General features: G+C 40.6%; 2 protein-coding genes across 2 annotated transcripts in view; both read left to right on the forward strand.

Annotated features, from left to right (window-relative positions):
- The window catches only part of CASP2 (caspase 2), a 30338-nt gene extending 25111 nt beyond the window's left edge, over positions 1-5227 (forward strand). The window contains exon 11 of the mRNA XM_027899762.1: positions 5218-5227. The gene's annotated coding sequence lies outside the window, so the exon portion shown is untranslated. The remainder of the gene's footprint in view (positions 1-5217) is intronic.
- CLCN1 (chloride voltage-gated channel 1) overlaps positions 1-18920 on the forward strand; it is a 57222-nt gene that overhangs the window by 891 nt on the left and 37411 nt on the right. The gene's annotated exons all lie outside the window — the stretch shown is intronic.

Raw genomic sequence — 18920 nt, forward strand, 5'->3', positions numbered from 1 at the left:
GAGGTGAGAAGTAGCATCATACATTCTAGATTGCCTGTGGAGCAGCATGAAGGGAATCCCAGCCTCTAAAAATGAATAGTGACCTGAGCACGCAAGGTTTTGGTAGCAGTGTTTGGAGACAAATAAGATTGTGTTGAGGCTGGGGAAAGTATGAAATCTCGTCTTCTTTAAGCTACTGAAAAGAAAGATGGAGACTTTTTTACCTGTTGCTTTACGATGTCTCTTGGGCACATCCAAGCAGGGTCTTGCACTGCTTTGGTTTATAGATATTTGAATGAAGGCTGTTGCTACACTTTCTGATTTCTGCTTCTAGAACACCTGGTTTACTAAGGAGAGGGTTGTCTTTTGTAGCAGAAAGCTGAGCTGAAGAGCAGGAGAGCAGCTTTCACTTCAAAATTCTCTGCTGCTGAAGACTGCTCTTGTGTAGGACTTAGTGCTTCACAGATGAATGAAGAACTGTATGATCTTTGATGTGACCATATAGCCCTTTATGACTGAAATATTGATTTAAAATTCAGACATGTAATGAATGTAAATTTCTGAGTACTCCAAAGAGGCGTTTCACAAGCACATGCCCTCAGATCAAGTGTTTTACTAAGAGTGCTATTTATCACATATAAAGTATTAACATTGCAGAAGGATACAATCATTACAGTGGAAAGGCTGGATTATGATATATTTAATCTCTGGCAGCCTGACTTTGTTGTCCAATATAAAAAAGAAACATCCTCACTGTTAGGAGCGAGTGGCACCAACACCGGGGCATCGAGACTGAGCCTAATATAGAATGTAATGGGACTGCTGTGACCTGTTTGCATAGTAAACAAACTTGTAATGATTGCATGAGGTACTGAACTGTAAGGAAATACTACAAATCTGGACAAAAATAGTGGTAAAAAAGAGAGCATGGGACAGCAAAAGATGCAGAAATAGCAAGTATGCTACTTGGATAAAAAGGCTATATTTCTTCTGCAGATGCAACCAGCTCATGAATCTCTACAGTTTTCAGTTTTAGATTCATTAGAGTAGAACTAGACTAGTCAGAGTATTTAGACTAATGAGAGAAGACACAACTAGTACTAGATGTCTTGAGTTCAAAGATAGTGATCTGTATAACGTGAGCTAAGGCAAGTCTTTGACAAAATATTTGTATATTACTAAATAGCTATAAGGGAGAGAAAAAAAGACAATGTCTTACATGTCCTTAATTTATTAATAACTTTATTCCAAATATTTGCCATTGAGAGCTCTTTTAGGCTTCTGGACAGGTCAGGATAGTGTAATAAATGGTAACCTTTTGATTCCTCAGGTATCTGCAGAGGGAAACCCAAAATTATCAGTTCTTTATTGAATTCAAGTTCCAGATAAGCTTTGTGATAAGGAGACAGCCATGCTACAGCCTGCTTCATCAGAGATAACTGTAAAGTTGGGAATTCTTTGAGAATGACTATATATATTCAGGTCCTCAGGGATCATAGGCAGAGTAGCAGCTAGTTACTGAGAGCAGCTAATTTCTGGATATAATCCAAGCATTAGTGTTAAGTAGGCACTGAATTGCTAATCTCAATGAAGAATAAATTAATTCTCAAAACAAGAAAAACGAATAACATTTATAAGGATTAAGTAGCAAGTGAAAAAGGGATCATAATTCTGGATGTAGTTGCCTCAAGTGGATACCAGACACTTTCAGGACTTGAGTATCTTAGCAATTTACGCCTTAAAATGCTATCTTTAGGAGCAGGCTCCTCTCAAGTATCATCATTACCTCTCTTCACTGCGTGTTCTCAGTCATGTTAGTTCTTTCTTGTTTAGTGAGTGAACAATAGCAGAGAGCACTTCTGAACTAATGTGGCATACATTAATTTTAAGACATCAGACATAAAGCAATTGCTGCTCTTTGGGCATGCTATCAGTAGTAAAAGAGAGACAGTAGGTCGTTGCCTGACTTCAAAGACTTTAGGAATGATTTCTATTTTCCTCTGATTTAGAAAATGTATTGCAGTGTCACAATCCACAGCCTAAGTTACTCATGAAGCCCTTATGCCTTGGGATGAGGAGATATGGTAGAGTGAGTAGTTGCAGGTCAGCCATCAAGGTCACAAATGGTCTACATGAGAGTGCTGATGAGTCATCTGACCATTTCTTGTCCTGAGATCCCTTCTGTGATTGAAGTATCTCTGCTTATTTATATAATATGGCCACTTTATTAATTTTTTCTGCTCCTGGCATTTTTTGCCCCATTTCTCTCCAATAATCTATTTTAGCTGTCTCTTTCCTAGGTGTTCATTGCCTCTTAGTCCCTTACTTTTACCATTCCCTTGTTACCGTCATGTACCTTTTCCTCACTCGTCTTCTGCTGCGTCTCCTCAATCTGTTTCTCTGCTGTTCCTGCTCTCAGTATCTGTGAAGCCAAGTGTTAGGTTTCACAGCTGTGTTTTTCTCTGTGCCTTCCTCACATCCCTGCCATTGGATTCTGTTCTAAAAATATCCCATGTGACCCTTTGCCTGTGCTGTCCCAAGGCAGAGGAGGGGTTCTCCACAGCTCCTCTCTCCTCGTTTTCTTTTTGAAGATGTTGTCAATCATACAGAAAGTAATGTTAGAAGGCAGAAGAGACCTGGGGAACTGAGGTCATGAGAAAGATCACTTGTGCAGATTTCTATTGCTTATTCTAAAGCTAGAGAGGACAAAAGATGCAGATGAACATGGGGCCAAGCTGTACAGGGCAAGATGTAGGCTGCTGATTGTGGCAGTAGAAAAGAAAAATAGGAATTTTTAACTCAGTCCATCACTGCATGGGAGAGAGATGCAGAGCTGTGGCACATATATTTTGCTGTGGCCATAAGCTCTGCTGTGAGACCTGGCATATTCCTGAGGAAATGCTCTCACTTCCAGTTTGTATTGCTAGCAGGTCTGGTCTCCATAGTTCTATTAAGAAGGGAAGTTTGCCTGCCAGTATTTGGTTTTGTCTCTATCAAAGCAAAAAAAACAGAGTCATAGTAAGATCTAGATGGGAAAGGAACTCTGGCAGTATCCGATCCAACCTCCTTCTTGGTCATGAATTTCCCTTGTTTCAAGTCATAGCTGTTGCCTCTTGCATTTTCCTTGTGCCCCTCTGAGAAGAGCCTGGCTCTGTATTGTCTATACCTCCCCTCTGGGTAGTGGCAGACAACAAATAGATCCCCTTCAGCCTCTTCTCTGGGGTGAATAAACCCAGCTCCTTCAGCCTCTCCAGTCAACAATCCAGGCAAGACTTTCCTAGGTGACACCCACAGCTTCACACCAGTGCTTTATATTCCTGACCTAAATGCTTTTTCACGTAGAGAAAGTTTGGTTTGTTGAAAGTGCAACAGAAATGGTACTAAAGACTTTTCCAGCCACTTGTCATTGCCTTCCCTGGCTGTTGTCCACATTGTCCTTGTACTGAACCGTGGGAGCAGTTACAGCCCCACAGGAGCAGCTTCCCTGAAAACACCACGCCCTGGATACCACCCTCACGACAGAGGTGATCATCTTGCTGAAAGAGATTTTTTCCCACATTTCCAACATCATTCAGGTATTTGGTTCTGTTGGGAAGGTGTACAGAATTATACTTTTTAATATGCTATTTCCAAACAATCTGAAGTGTCCACGTGCAAAGTGGAGCTCTCACACCAGGAGCAATCTCACTAGGAGCTAGTGGCATAGCAGTGGTGTTGTCCCTCAGCACTGCAGTTGTCTGTTCCTGAGAAAGCTGTCACAACTATAGCACAGTAGCAGTAAGAATATATTTCAGTGGCTTTGTCCAGCTACATGTCCCTTATTTATAATGCTACAAAATGTAAGCTTTTCCATGAAATGTACAGACCTCCTGCCTGAACAAATAAATCCCAGGAGCTGCTAGCATGCTGATCAGTTTAAACCTTGCTATTGATCTTGTGCTGTATAAAGTAAGAAAACTTGCTTGTGTATAAATGGCACACGGGGGCATCCCACATCTGTTTGAAACTTAATAGGGTAGCTACATGCTATAAGCTTTTTTACATGAACAAAGAAACTACATGATTGTTTTGACAGCTGATGCATGCTGATTTGGCAATGTAGCAGATTAAATTATTTCAGGCAAGTTTATGGCAGTGAGCGTATGCGTGGAAAGACCATGTACTAGAATTGCTGACATTAAAAAAGTTAGACCTGTTGCTAGAATAATTGTCAACAATGGCAGTAGAGGGGCAACTGGAATACAGAAATTACTGCCCAAGCTGTACAGCAGGTGGCATACAAAGTATGGTAGATGAGAAATAATTCATCAATACTGAAATGTACAGCCAATAAAAATCCCCAAGGTAAACTCGACTACTGTCATGAATTTCCATGAAATCACAGCAAAACACACGGGCATACTAGAGAGAAGCTGGTGGTAAACACTACATAAAAATAAGTTGTTTTTTCAATGTTTGCTTTAGCAAAGCAGCAGTAAGTTGCTGTTGTCAGTTTGATCAAACAGCTTCCACATACCTAGATAATAAATGGTAACTGTTGATAAATGGTAACATTAACATAGAGGGAGAACAAGCATGGGTTAATAATATTGGAGAGCACCTTATCAGAACCTGCTTATTTAGTGTTTACATTTACTTCTAAGTGACATAGGACTTCTTGGGGAACCAGATTATATTGTGGGTTCTTTGCATGAGAAGGCGCGTTGTGTTTTTGTATTCGTCACACTGAACACAGGATTAACAAGGAGATCCTCCACGAGTTATAACTGCAACAGACACTAGTTTTTTGACATTGAAAAGGATATAAGGAGGGTTAAAGGATTTGCTCACTTAGTTAAAACTCAGCCACGTACCTCTGTAACAAATTCCTGCCTCTTGGTGAAGAAATTGATTCTTAAGTGTCCATAAAGGAACCAAGTGGATGTTGGGAGTCACGGTCATCCGTTTCCATAACATATTTATAAAAGGCCATGGATCAGGAATGTTTGTTTATCAAATATCAGCACTGAGAGTGGATTCTAAAAGTACATAAAAATACAAAGCACCTTCGCCTGTATGTATTGCATGATAATGCAAGTGTGAGTGGCACCTACACCTCTCCAAAGAAAGTTATTACCTGTAGGTCTAAAATCTCTGACAAATTACATGTGATATGTTGCTTTCTGATTTGGTGATGTGAGGAAACACAATGTTTAAGTACATAATCTTGTGCACCCACAAGTTTGTTTCAGATTAAAGTTAGTCCACTTAATGTTAACTGTGTGTAGTCTAGCATAAACATTCTTTGATACGGTATAAACTACTGTAGTGACTATGGATGTCTATAACCCGAGACCTGGAGTTACCCAAATCACTACTGGGACACTGAAGAAGAGAATTTGCCTGAAAACCCCTCACAGAAGCTTACGAAATATTTTACTCTTAGAAAGAGTTTACTGCTTTTAACAGCTACAGAAAAATATTTACCCAGTATTGAGAATGTACTCAGCCTAGGTACAGACCACAGTCCTCCAAACAGATTTCAGAATTACATGAGGCTTTCTTCAGACAACTGGAAGAGCCTCGTGTTTACAAGCAATCCAGGAGGTTTCTGAAGCGCATTGACAAGTTCTTAACACTGATAATCAAAGAGATGGCAAGAGGAGGTGCTCTGCTGTACCTGGTATTTACAGAGGAGAAAGTAGTGATCAGGGATGTGAAGGCCCAGGACTGCCTCAGGATCTGAGGAGAGAGAAAGGCTAAAAATAAGATCTCAGTCCTTGAGTTCAGGAGAGAAGTCTTTAGCTCTTCAGGGATCTGCTTGGAAGAACCCCATGGGATATAGCCCAGAAGAGAAGAGGTCTGCAAGAGAGCTGGTTATGTACAGGAATCATCTCCTCCAAGCTCAGAAATGACCCATCCTGCTGAGCAGGAAATCAAGCAAAGGCAGCAGGAGGCCTGTGTGAATTAGCAAGGAGCTCCTGACTAAACTCAAGCAGAAAATGGTGCAAGCACGGTCATGTAACCTGTGAGGAATATTGAAATATCACCCCAGTGCATGAGGATGAGGTTAAAAAAACCAAACTTCATCTAGAATTTAATCTGGTGAGGGACGTGAAGGGCGACAAGAATGCTTCTACAGTTATATCAGCAGCGAAATGGTCAGAGGACCAGATGACAAAGAGCAAGGACACTCATTGGAAGAGGCTGAGGTCAGGGAGCATTTAAAGAAACTGGACATGCACAAGTCCATGGAACCTAATGGGATGCACCCACAAGTATGGGGGATTTGGTCAATCTCATTGAAAGGCCACTCTCACTTATCTTACAAGGATCATAGGGATTCACAGTGGTTACTGAGAACTGGAATAAAACAAATGTCACTCATCTTCAAGAACAACAAGAAGTCCAGCAAACTACAGGCTGGTCCACTTCACCTCAATCCCCAGAAAGGTGATAGAGCAACTCATCTTGGGAACCATTTCCAGACATATGAAGGACAGGAAGATAATTGGGAGCAGCGAACACAGATTTGTGAAGGGAAAATCATTCTTAACCAAAGAGTTCAACAAAAAGAAGTGTAGAGTCCTGCACCTAGGGAGGAACAATCCAGTGCACCAGTCCATGTTGGGGACTGACTGACTGGAAAGCAGCTTGGACTGGGTGTCCTGGCAGACACCAAGTTAAACATGAGCCAGCAGTGTGTCCTTGCTGCAAAGGAGGCCAATGGCATCCTGGGCTGCATTAGAGTGAGTGTTGCTAGTAGGCTGTGGGAGGTGATCCTTTCCTTCCACTTAGCTGTGATGAGGCCATACCTGGAGTCCTGTGTCCAGTTCTGAGCTCCTCCGTTCAAAAAACATATGGAGCTACTGGAAAGAGTTCTGCAAAAGGCCACAAAGATGATGAAGGGACTGGACCATCTCCCATCTGAGGAAAGGCTGAAAGAGCTGGGGTTGTTCAGCCACGAGAAGAGAAGTCTCAGGTCTTGTCATCTGATGGAAGACTGAAAATAGTGGAGCCAGACTCTTCTCATTGGTGCCCAGTAACAGGACAAGATGGAATTGGCACAAACTGAAATAGGATTTTTTGTCTGAACATAAAGAAAGAGGATTTGCATGACTGAGTACTGCCACAGGTTACCTGGAGAGGCTGTAGAATTTGCATCCTTGGAGACATTAAAAAGCTGTCTGGACATAGCCTAGGACAACCTGCTTCTGTTGACAGTGCTTCAGCATGGTAGTGGACAAGACAGCAGGTGTCCCATCCAAAGCTCAAATATTCCATGATTCTGTAATTAACTAAAGTACTCAGAGGAACAGCAGTGCAAGTTAGCTACTGGTCTAAAAGATTATTGTCTTCTAAATATGATGCAGAATGTATTTTTAATTCTTCATATGCAATGAACTCTCTTATCTACCCTTATTGTTAAGTGACTCACACAAACCTGTCATTTACTTCTATTACAGAGAATCAAATTACAAATCTTTGCCTGCATCTAAATTCCAAGGAGTTGTGACTTCAGTAGAACAAGATGAATATTTTTAGATCAACTTTTTTGTTGTTGTTCTTCTGAACTGACCCTACCTCCTGAGACAGCAAAATAAACCTTCTCAGTTCACTTTCTTTGTATCACTCATTATTTTATTCATGTCCAGATCTCCTGGCCCATTTCAGCCTAGGAGATTCAAGTCTACTTAACTCTTCTTCATACAGGAGCTATTCTATAATTTTGACCATCCTCTGAAACCTCTTCCAGTTCTATTACATTCTTTTTGAGACTGGGGGAAAAAGAAAGGCAAACATTACTCAGATGTAGTTTCACATTGCATTTAGTTCAGTCTTATTTTCCTACTTCTTAACCTGTAATTCTAAATAAATGCTGAAGGATTCATTATCATGACCATTCTGTGAAATCCCAAGACCTTATTCTTAAATAGTAAAAGCTTAAATAGCAGAAGTTGGAGGATTCTGGTGTATACAGAGCTAGAATGTCTGTTCCTCCTCACAGCAATCACTTTAGATTTATTTTGACTTCTGTGATTTTATCGCTCAATCATCCTGTTAAATTCTTTGTAGAACTCTTCAGTCATTGTTACTCCTCTGAATTCCTTAACAACACTCTGTTAGTCCTTATCCAGACCAGAGAGGTAGTTGATATTAATGCTGCTTGGCATCAAGTTTGTTATCAGCAATAGAGGGCATGGCGCTGAGGGTAGGCTGCTTTTAGTTCCATTTCCAAATAGAAATAGGGCATGTTGGAAATCTCATTTCCATTAGTTTGAAGTCCATAATGCTCCAGGCTCACAAGGCAAAAGAGCTGCATGTTCACCTGAGCTTTTCCAGGTAATGGCAAATGCAGGATTAAACTCATCGCAGCAGTGCAACAGAATAGAGACAAAAGAAACAGCCAGCATGGGGTAGGAACTTTATTCCAGAGGTACATAGAAATCTTTCTCTTGGGAAAGTGAAGCACAGGCTAAGCAAAGTTCTTCTCCCTAAACATATGTTTTAGTGCTGCACGTGAGCGTGTACTTTGTAGTTGACATGATCTATGGACAGACACATGAATAGCTTGGTACTTACATGCTGCTCCTCTGACCTGTGGTGAACTCACTCAGAGCACAGCTGAGTAGTTAACTGCATGAGGATATGAATATTTTTTTGTCAGTTTACCTTTCACAATGCTCAGAGCAGAAACATCAAAGCTAGTGCAAGGAAAGGAATGTGACTGTCCTTTCTTTATGCTGCTTACAGTTTTGGGACAGCTGTGAAGGTTCAGGCCAACATTGAAAAATCTTGAATTGCTGTGTGTTCTCTCTTCTTTATCTGAGCTATATTTCAAAAGCAGTCTCAACTACTCTTATGCCATGACACCAGAAAAGTTCTCTTTTTTTTTCTTTTAACTGCCTTATACCAAAAGATAAAAGACCAGACTTGACACTTTGTCTGGAAATGTGGAACAAGGGAGACTAAGAAGGTCAAGGTCTGATGACTGTGATGTTAATTTAGCCTCAGGGTTGAAGAGAAATCCAACCTATCAAAACAATTGGTTTTCCATCAACTCAGCTTGATCACCTCTCAATCACATGCTTGTTCAAACCCTATGAAAGGATGAGAAAATTGTTTGGTAATGCAGCTTCTTGCTACAGACTGTTGTGAAGAGTGACCTTGTACAAGAGGGACAGACCAGCTGCAGGAATCAGTCTTCTGATGCTGAACATGTAAAAGGGTATCAGTACACTTTGGATTGAAGATTTAGGAGAGAATCACAGGTTCAAAAGCATTTTTTTCTTCAGGCTGTTTCTATGAAGGATAGCAAAGTTACAGTAATTGTGTATCCTCGGGTGCAGGGCAGATCAGAGTCTGTGAACAATCAAATTAGACAGAGAAAGCAAATATGGTTCAATGCAAATGAAGTACCAAAGCAAGAACCAAAGCAATGGTACACCTGCTTCTATACAAATGCTAGAATAAGGAAAAATACCATGTAGGACCAATCTCTCATCCTAACAGAAGATATACCAAAAGATATATTAAATATTTGTGGCAGACAATCAATGGGAAACTGTAATAATGGAATACAAAACACGCAGAAAGATAAGGTAAAACATACTAGTGATAGAGTAGCACTATATGCCGATAAGAACATGGATCTAACTAACAAACTCAACATCTAAATAGGTTGAAATTTTGGACTTTAATATGAAGTGTTAGATTTGCACCACCACCTTCTGAACCTGGATTGTAAGATGGTGATATACTGATTGAGATGTGGGTAGGACAGAAACTACAGTAGTAATAAAAAAAACTACAATGACCCTCGTGGGGGTTGGACTGGTTCACACTGGGCTGTGAATTGGATCACTCATTTGATGATTGTGGAATAGTCAGCTACAAAGTCTACGAAAGGTTATACCTATAGACAACTCAAAACAATTCATCTTAGTTGAAACCACTACTTCATAGTGTCCACAATGTGCTTGGAAGCAATACCCCTGTGGAAGGGTCAAAAAATCCAGTAGAATGGCTCAAATAGAAAGCCACCTGAAAATGAAGAAACTTTTCAATCAGTTAACAGATGTGAGCAAAGCAGTAAAACATTTCCAGAAGACATAGAGATTACAGGACACCATATTAGTATCTAGAGAGAACAGGTCCATACAGAAAACCCTGAGTCCTTCTTCTGTCTGCTTCAGATCCTTAAAATTAGTGCTGCCCTCTGACAGAATGCAGGTGATATGCTTCCTAGAACCCTCTTTTTCTTCAAGGTGTAGAGAAAATGTATGACATGATCTGTTTCCCAGAGGAGCTTCGGGATTGACAAGAGTAAAAACCAACATGTCAGGACAATCAAACTTCCAAATCCTACACATTATTCCACTTCTCCCAACACTCACTGTAAAATAATGGATCACAAGGCAAACACCTATCCAACTCCAAAATCTCTTGATTTAGTGCAACGATCATGTTCCTCAGTGTACAAGACTATAAGTCAGGAGAGGACAGGATTGTAATGAGCAGTATGGGAAAACTCAGTATGAAATTCTGTAGACAGACATGTCTGTCCAAGTGGTCCTACCACAAAGTACACTTAGATTGGTGAAGATCTCCTGCAGGAAGACAGGGAACCCTCCTGCCCAAAGCCAAGAGACACAATACTGTGTCCCTGCAGAGACCTTACCTCCATCCCATGGGGTTTAATGATGGCATTTTGAGCAGTTTCTTTTGAAGGGAGAGAGCACAGGAGCAAGGAACCTGGTGGCTAGGAGTGGTAATGCCACTGGTACCAGCAGTGCTGTATACCAGCCAGTTCTGTAGCCAAAGCTGTGGTCCTCATGGTAGAAGAAACAACCTCTACATCCGCTTCCCTCTTTGAACGCTGATAAAGATGAGGTTGTAATCAGCCATGGTAAGGAGCAGCTGCATCTTCTTCCCAGAGCAATGAGCCTTCAGCAGGTGGCACAGCTTATCCCTCAGCACAGTGGATTTGAGAAGCTTGCAGACTTGTGTGAGCCCATGGTCCTTGTGGTGCACAAAACCTGTGGTCTGGGATGTTTCTGTCCTCCTCCTGCTAAGTAAAGGTCCCCAGGCCAGTCAGTGTACCTGTCAGAGCGCAACAACGCTCTCCCAGATACAAGAACAACCACCTCCCTCCCAGAGAGGGAGTGGGATTTGAAAAATTTCACAAGGACCACCTCTGCTTTTTTTTTTTGTTTACTGACTTACCCATATCAAAATATTCTGTAGACATAATGCTATTTGTGGAATAGAATCTGTCTGTGATACAGATGCGAAAAAATTGATATACACCCCAGACCAAGGGCAGTGCTTGAACAAGATACCTGGAACACTCTTAGGGATTATTGCTGACTCTGAACACCTAATAATGCATGAGCAGGACTGTGAGCAATGCTCACAAACAAAAATGGCATCTAAAAATCTGTAATTTCTCATAAACAATCTGAGTTTAGCAGCTCCTAGAACTAATATCTGTTCTCAACTTGAATGAAAGTTAGAATAGTTTCCACTGTTTATCCTCTGCATCTTCTTTTGTGTTGGCCCTTTATCTCTCCACCATTCCTGATTTAAGTCAATAGCTTCTTACGTTGATCTACAGCCAATTCCTGGATTCCTGTTCTGGCTTTAATATTTTTAGATGGCATGGACATTAAATGCCAGCTCTGGGACACAATGCCATTTATAGGGAACTTCCTGCACTTTCTTCTGCTGACTTATCTTGTCCTTGACTGGAAATACTAGGCTACCTCTGTCTTTGACATCTGGAGATTGTTTCTGCCTCATGATCCTGGAGTACTTCTTGAACTTTTTTCCCTAGTGACAGTCAAAATAGGCTCTTGCTGCTAAGTATGCAGCAGCTTTAGTTTAATAAGTTCCACAGAGAAAAGACTTTCTGCAGCCTTCATGCCAAAGAGTAGCCCAGTACTTCAACCTGGATGCACTTGCTTGATCCAGTTCTTCTTCCCTTCCCCCGACATTTTCCTACAAGTCAAAGCAAGGGACTGATAAAAGAGAGAGTCCAGTGAATGTCATGCTGACTCTCACTATCATCCCTGTATCAGCAGCCTGTGATAACAGGAAAGGTTATTGCTGCAGGGGAATTGCTTTGCCCTCATTTGTGATGGACTTATTATTCAGGCTGCCAAGAGAAACACTATCTTCCCTCTGTTTACCTTAGTCTTTATCTCATATTACCACCAGGGATTGTTTTATGGGAAACAGGCGAGACCCCAGCAGTACTGGAGGGTTAGGTGCTTTTATATGGGTATCTGCATTTAGATGGGGGAAAGAGAAGGAAAACAGGAAGCTCAGTCAAAGCTGCACAAGATTTACTAGTATAACATAGTAAACACGGTATATAAAAAATCTTGAATGGTAATGATAACACATCTGTGCTACAACTTTTATATTGACACCATTTATCTCGGTTATCTAAGACAGGACAGGACAAACTTGTACAGACAACAACAAGCACTTGGCAACCATGGAATTCTTGTCAGTAGTTCACAGCATTTGCTCTAATCATGATGAAAGTCTGAAAGGTAAGCAAGACTCACATGTTACTGAAAGAAGGGTTATGGTTGATTATGTCTCTGCTGCAATCAGAAAAAACAGTCCCTTTCCTCATTTCTAGGTGTGTTCCTGACCCCTTCTTTACTAATATCCACATGGCCATCCATCACCTGGAATGGAGAGCTGAGATGGCTGAAAAAATATTTTTTTTTCTTGCATCAAGCTTCCTGATCACTAGTTCCAGTACATAAAAAATTAAGACTATCCTTTTCAACCAGTCTGCTCCTTAAGTCTATAGATCTATAGATTATAGCGCTTCAAAGAAATTACTTTTCAAGCATTTGAAAGTTGAACATATATCAGGAAAATGAAATACATTATTCCTTTTCTTACATATCTCTAATCCTAGTCATGACCTCCTGGAGATATGCTGTCCATACCTATGGTCTCTTCTTTTGGACCAACCCCAGCTCAAGCACACCATAAACATGTCCTTGAAACTTTCCCATTTCAACTCAGTCCACATAATTTCACTTTATAAGCCAGTCCTCTTCCTAAACCTTTCAGTTATGACCACACATTTTCCTAGCTGGCCATGGCTTACGTAAGAGGCAGTATTCTTCACTTGAAATTAGCCAAATCCATTGAAAAACAGGAGCCCTGGCACAGCCTCTGGCAGCCCAGCTCTATGCAGCTCATCACTGCATTTTCTTTCCACCCTCATGATGTCAGTCATGCTGGTGTGTAATAACATGATTGACAGATCTAATGTGCAATTTTTAATTTTACCTGTGCAACAGGAAATCTATAGAGAGAAGGGGAAGAAAGGCAGAAACAGTAGATAATCTGTGCTGAAATAATAAGAAATTCACTAGCTTAGAAAACTCCCTAATATGTTTTGATCACTAGAGATAAACCTGTATTTCCTAGATTTTCTTTGGTCCTTTCTGCTAAAACTGTCTTCAAGCCAATTACATCAGAGAAAGTTTGTCATGCAAAATTATTATCCTAGAAAATAAGAAATCTGCTGAATCCACTTCAAACAGTTAAATGTTTGCTAGTTCTCACTGACTTTAGCTGCTTCTGGATGCACAGTCCAGTTATAAAAAGTTTTCTGCTTCTCAGCAGTCCACTATTATTTTTTTCTTTAACTTTTGGTACTTAGATGCACATTGTGCCTATTTGATTTGCTCTTGCTTTATTCTAAGACAAGGCAATCAATTCTCTACCCCACCAGTAAGACACCTCTTCGTTTGAAAAGTCTTTGAGCATATGCAAAGAAGAAATTATTTAATAGAAGCTACAGGATGCTGTAGGGTAGAGAATCACTGACAGAATTGAGGACTGCAATTTAAGAAGAGGGGCAGCTGTAAGGGAGGAGCCATCCAAGCTGTGGAGGTATGGAAACAATCTCCTAGGCAATAGACTGTAAGCACAAAATTTTAGCAGCTCAGAAGGTCGTCAGCTTAATTGCAACCAAGGTCACAGTGGGTGGGGAAGAGTTGTGTGTAAGCTATATATTTATTTCTCTGCTTCCTGACTTACATACTTGAAGTTTTCTCTGTTTAAAAGAATCAAATTATCTTATTCTAGTAAAGGCTTTTCTGTTTTGAGTTTTGAAGCCTGTTGGTCTTTACCAGAGATCTCACCAGGACAGTCATATCCACTTTAAAGCTCTGAATGAGCTGGGATCCATTTATAAAACCTAATTTTGCTGTCTTCTCTTTCATCTGATTTTCTGTATCTTGCTTTTGTTGCTGGGTTTGGTTAAGTTCTCTCTGCTTGTTATTTTTGCTCTCAGTTCCAACCTGTGACCACACTGTGATGGAGGACAAGACAACCTCAAGGTAATAAGCCATTTACCTTAAGTGCCAGCATCAACATAGATATGGTGCTCTGTGCAGACTGTCACAGTTGGGTTGTTTCTGGAACTGAGAGATAACTTTAAAGTTCGTTTGTTTTTTGCCAAGTCATGGCACATCATACTGTCATATCATGTCATGCCACAGTGTCATCATGCTCTATCATGATCTGTTCAAATTTCCTTTCAAATTCATCTATTCCAACATGTACTTCAATGGCTCCTTCATGTTCTTGAGTTCCTGTAAGTATTTACCTGCTTTAAATTGTGAGATTTTTTTCCCCCCATTCTGCCTCTCTCTACTTGAGTTATCAAAAGCTAATGGTTCTCAAAATCTGCCCTGTTTCTGTCAATTCTGCTCTATTCAGTCTAGTATTAGTCAGTACATGTCCACTTGAATATCATCATATTATCTTGTTATTTCTCCATGATGAAAGCCCTTAAACTTTCTGGTCTTTTTACTTTTTACTGTGAATTCAGCCCTTCTTTCAAGTGTCCTCTGAGAGTTCTCTGCCATTGTGTCTCCATATTCAGCCTGGCTTACTATGTGCCCTTGCACAGCTTAAATTTTTGTCTTTTGCTACTGTTCAAACCTCAGTCCATGATCTATTTCTTTCTTTTACTATAAAAACTGTCTTTTCTTCCAGTCTCCCTCCCTCTTCCTAACCCTTTTTACAGCATTCTTTCTCTACCAAAGCTCTAATTGCCTCCTGTAGCTCTTTGAAGCCACCATGGGTATTCTTGTCTAATAAAATGTCCTAGTCAAGCGTTTTGTTCTCATTTAGAAGCCACTGCCTTATCTGACACATACTGAAATCTTTTTCCTGCCTTTTCCATCTTTTTTTTTTTGCTCCCTCTGAATCTATTGCTTGAGGCAAAATATGCTTGTTGTATCTTCTTCCTGTCCAGCATCTCATTCTCTCATGCCCTTCTGTGCTTTGTCTCTTTTTACCTCTGTGTTTATCTCTTAGACCCTGTGTTACTCTTAAGTAGTCCTCTTTTTGTCACCTTTCTCCTCTTCCTCCTGTAAAACTCTCTTTTTCACCTTTACAGTTTCTTTTGTCTCATATCAATCTTTCACATTGTCTCGTTCACAGCCTTGTAGATCTCTTGGACTGAGCTTTCTTAAACACAGAATGCCGTTTTTTTCTTTGTTCTTAAATAACTGTTCTTCTATTCTGCATGTAGGGTTCTGAGTAACAATAACTCTGCCTCAGAAAATTCAACTTCTGTCAGTCTGGGGTGTTAAAGGGCTTGCACCACCAGCTGCTATAGCATCTGTGTGTGTGCAGTATTGGTGGCAGCTGAAAAACAGACATGATGTTTCGTTCCAGAGGAGGCTGCAGTCTGGTGGTGGACCATATCGTTTGTATACAGTGATGTCATGAAGTGGTCTAGATCTTTTAGGATGAATCTGCTACACAACAAACCTAGAAAAGCTCTAGCATAAACAGAAGTCTCAGAAGTTAGAATGATATCTGATAATTGTGTGGGCAGGGCACAGGGAACATTAAGATTGTCACTGTAGATTAATAGCTCTTGGATTTCAGGTGATAAATCTCCTGGGAGCAGATCATAAGAGAGCACAAGTCTTCAATCATCTGTCCCCTCACCCTACAGAGCTTTCATATAAAAGAGTAGAATGGGAAGGCCATTAGATATATCTCTGCATCTTGAAAAGCATTCAGGAGAAATAAAGGCAGAGAAAGGGAGACCTGAGAGAAAACTGGGAAGAGGAGAAAAATAGATGGCTGACTGAAGAAGAGACCCATCATGGGTGAGAGTTCTTCCAACTTCTATTCCTTCCTTTTTCATCACTTAATACCCTAATTTGGACTATAACTGTAGTTTTGTCTGTCACAAAGATGCCCTGCTTGAAGGAAGTACACTCGGAATCACACATTGCAGTCCCACTAGAGCCTGTAATATGCAAAGAAAAAAAAAGGTGTATGAGCAGGTTGTATACTTTTCCTCTTACATGCCATGGGCAGTCTAAAAACTTTTGTGAGCCTTTTCAAGAAGCTTGGGTGCACCTGAGGAGTCAAGCCATGCATATAGGTCATCCGTGTTTGTGGCTAGTGCAAGATGTTTATTAAATCTTCCTCCTTTTTTATGTCTGTGCTAGTCTCCTGAGTCTGCTGGCAACCTCTTCAGCAGCAGCAGTACTACACTGCTGAGTCCTGGTATAAGGGCAGAGCGAGTCCTGGGTAGTAGAAAGCAGGACAGATGAACAATAAGGAAAATACAGGAAGAAGAACTGTGGCAGGAAATTACAGTAAAAGTGATAGGGGAGATTTGACAGCGGTTGCTGGGCAGCAGCAATGCAGAAAGGCAGACTTTTTTTGAGGTGTGCTCTATATTCTGTACTTATGGGACTCTGAGGATCTGAAAACACAGGCAAGACAACAGGTAGAGCTGGAACTATATGTTTCATTAGATCAGCTATGCCAATGGGGAAAAGTGGACAAGCTGTTGGGTCTGCAAGTTCTTCTTTGAGCCTGAAATAGAAGCAGCAGATCTCAGAGCAAATACAAATTGAGAGTACCTGATTTGAATTTAACTACACTAGTGTCAGTGAGGCTGGAGTTGTGATAGAAGATTACTGGTACCTTGTGAAATAGTGAGGATTGTTAACAGCTCCCAGAGAGCTGACAATGTGCTTTCCTCCTAGGGGAAAGAGGGAGAGGGGTGATTTACAAGCTGAGAGGAATGATAAGATTAGTGTTCAGGACATAATGTGACATAAATCCAATATCTCTACAGATGGTATATATTTTGTCAAGCACTGGAACTGTGAATTTCAGTTCTCAGTCTTACTCAGACAGTAAGACAGTAGAATGTCTTGGTAGACAGTATCTCAGTACAGAGACCAGTGGTAGAGATATTTTTTGATAAGATGTGCTGTCCCAGAGGGAATTAGGTAAATCCTAGGTCCTTAGCTGCAGATGTCCTTGGAGGTAGGTCTTTAGAGTGCACATAGGTACTACCACAGCACAACTGTTCAATTGTCACTAAATGACTCTGGATGCCACTTGAACCTCTACTATCCACATGAAGAAGGCAACCTACAAAAACCCTGAGCCCTGATTCTTGCATGCAGTGGATGAGATGTATTATGTTGTGGAAAGCAGTCATTTAGTGAATGTTGGCCTTGGGATCCTCCATGCTTTTATTGATAAGGTGGGTGATACTGGTGCCAGCTGGGAGGCTGAGAGGGACAATTCTTGGAAAAAGCCTTTCAGGGTAGGATCATCCTATTTTAGGCTGTTATTATATAATTATTTCCCATGGAAATTTCACAACAATATCATGCAAGAGAGACAGTTGAGTTTGATTAGCTGGCAGCGTTGGGTTCATTTTCATACTGTAGCAATCTCTAAAGTGCCATTCTTGTGCCTCTTGAAAAACGTGAGCTAGAAGGGTAAACTTTTGGGTAAAGGTTCTCATTTTTTCCAGTGGCTGTGATAAGTGTTCTCCTCCAGTACGTGTAATAGTAACTGAAGATCTGGTGCTGTATTATGGCTTTGATGTTTGCTGAGCCTGGTGTTTAGGCTTCCTATATATGATGTGCGCTTACATTTTACAGAGTTTTTTGTGTTTTATACACTACATAGTATATGCTATGCCATAGTGACATTGGTCTTCCAAAAGCATATCAGTATGTTGGGAGCAATTAATGCTCTTATGATGGCAATCTATGAGGATATCCAAATGTTTTTCCCTGATTTCCTAGACATAGTCACTTAGAAACTCTTCTTTAGTGTGCCTCATTACATGCTTTGTCCTACCGGTTGGTGGATAGTCTTCCTCCAGAAAACGTTGCTTGTTGACAGTAAAGTGAGTGCTGGTGAGAATGAAACAGGTCTCTAGATTTTGAGGCAGCACTGGTATTGCTTTTGGAAATATTCAGGGCTTGCCTGGCCCACCACCATTTGGGGGTTGTAGAGATTAACAACATCCGTATGGATATTACTGCTAATGGACATCAATATGGATTTCTTAGCAGAAACACTGGAGAAGTTGAAAAGGTGGTTTATGGAGGAAATTAGGTGTGTCTTTCTTTCTAATTCACTCTCAAGGACCATGCAGATTAAAAAACAAAACAAAACAAAAAAACAAAAAAACAAATAAACAAAACAACAACAACAACAAAAAGAAGAAATGTTTTACAGGGATCTGCAAAATGAAACAATGGGACCACTTTTGGACCCAAAAGAAGGACATTTTGCCTCTCTTTCAATCCCATCCTGCCTGCAAATCTCTTATCCTGCAGTACGAGAAGCTTGAAATTTGGGGTCTTTTTTTTTTATTATTTTATTTTTTTCTCTGTACACAGTTTTCAGGATTTTGAACTCACTGTTCTTCCTTAATTAATAACCACCAGAATGGATACAGGCAGCACACTGGCAGTACTGGGAGATGCCTCTAGGCCATGTTGCTGTAGCATGCTTCTCATTCCTAGCACTGTCTGGTAGCTCACTGGTGTCGGCTGAGCTTGTTGCCCTGGCTGAGAAACAACCGGCAGAGCAGAGAGGAAAAGCTGCTGAATGCTCTAGTGTGAAAAAGGGGA

The sequence above is a fragment of the Empidonax traillii genome, unplaced genomic scaffold (genome assembly GCF_003031625.1).
Source record: "Empidonax traillii isolate 1590-97213 ecotype Southwest subspecies unplaced genomic scaffold, ASM303162v1 scaffold688:size580741, whole genome shotgun sequence".
Taxonomy (NCBI): domain Eukaryota; kingdom Metazoa; phylum Chordata; class Aves; order Passeriformes; family Tyrannidae; genus Empidonax; species Empidonax traillii.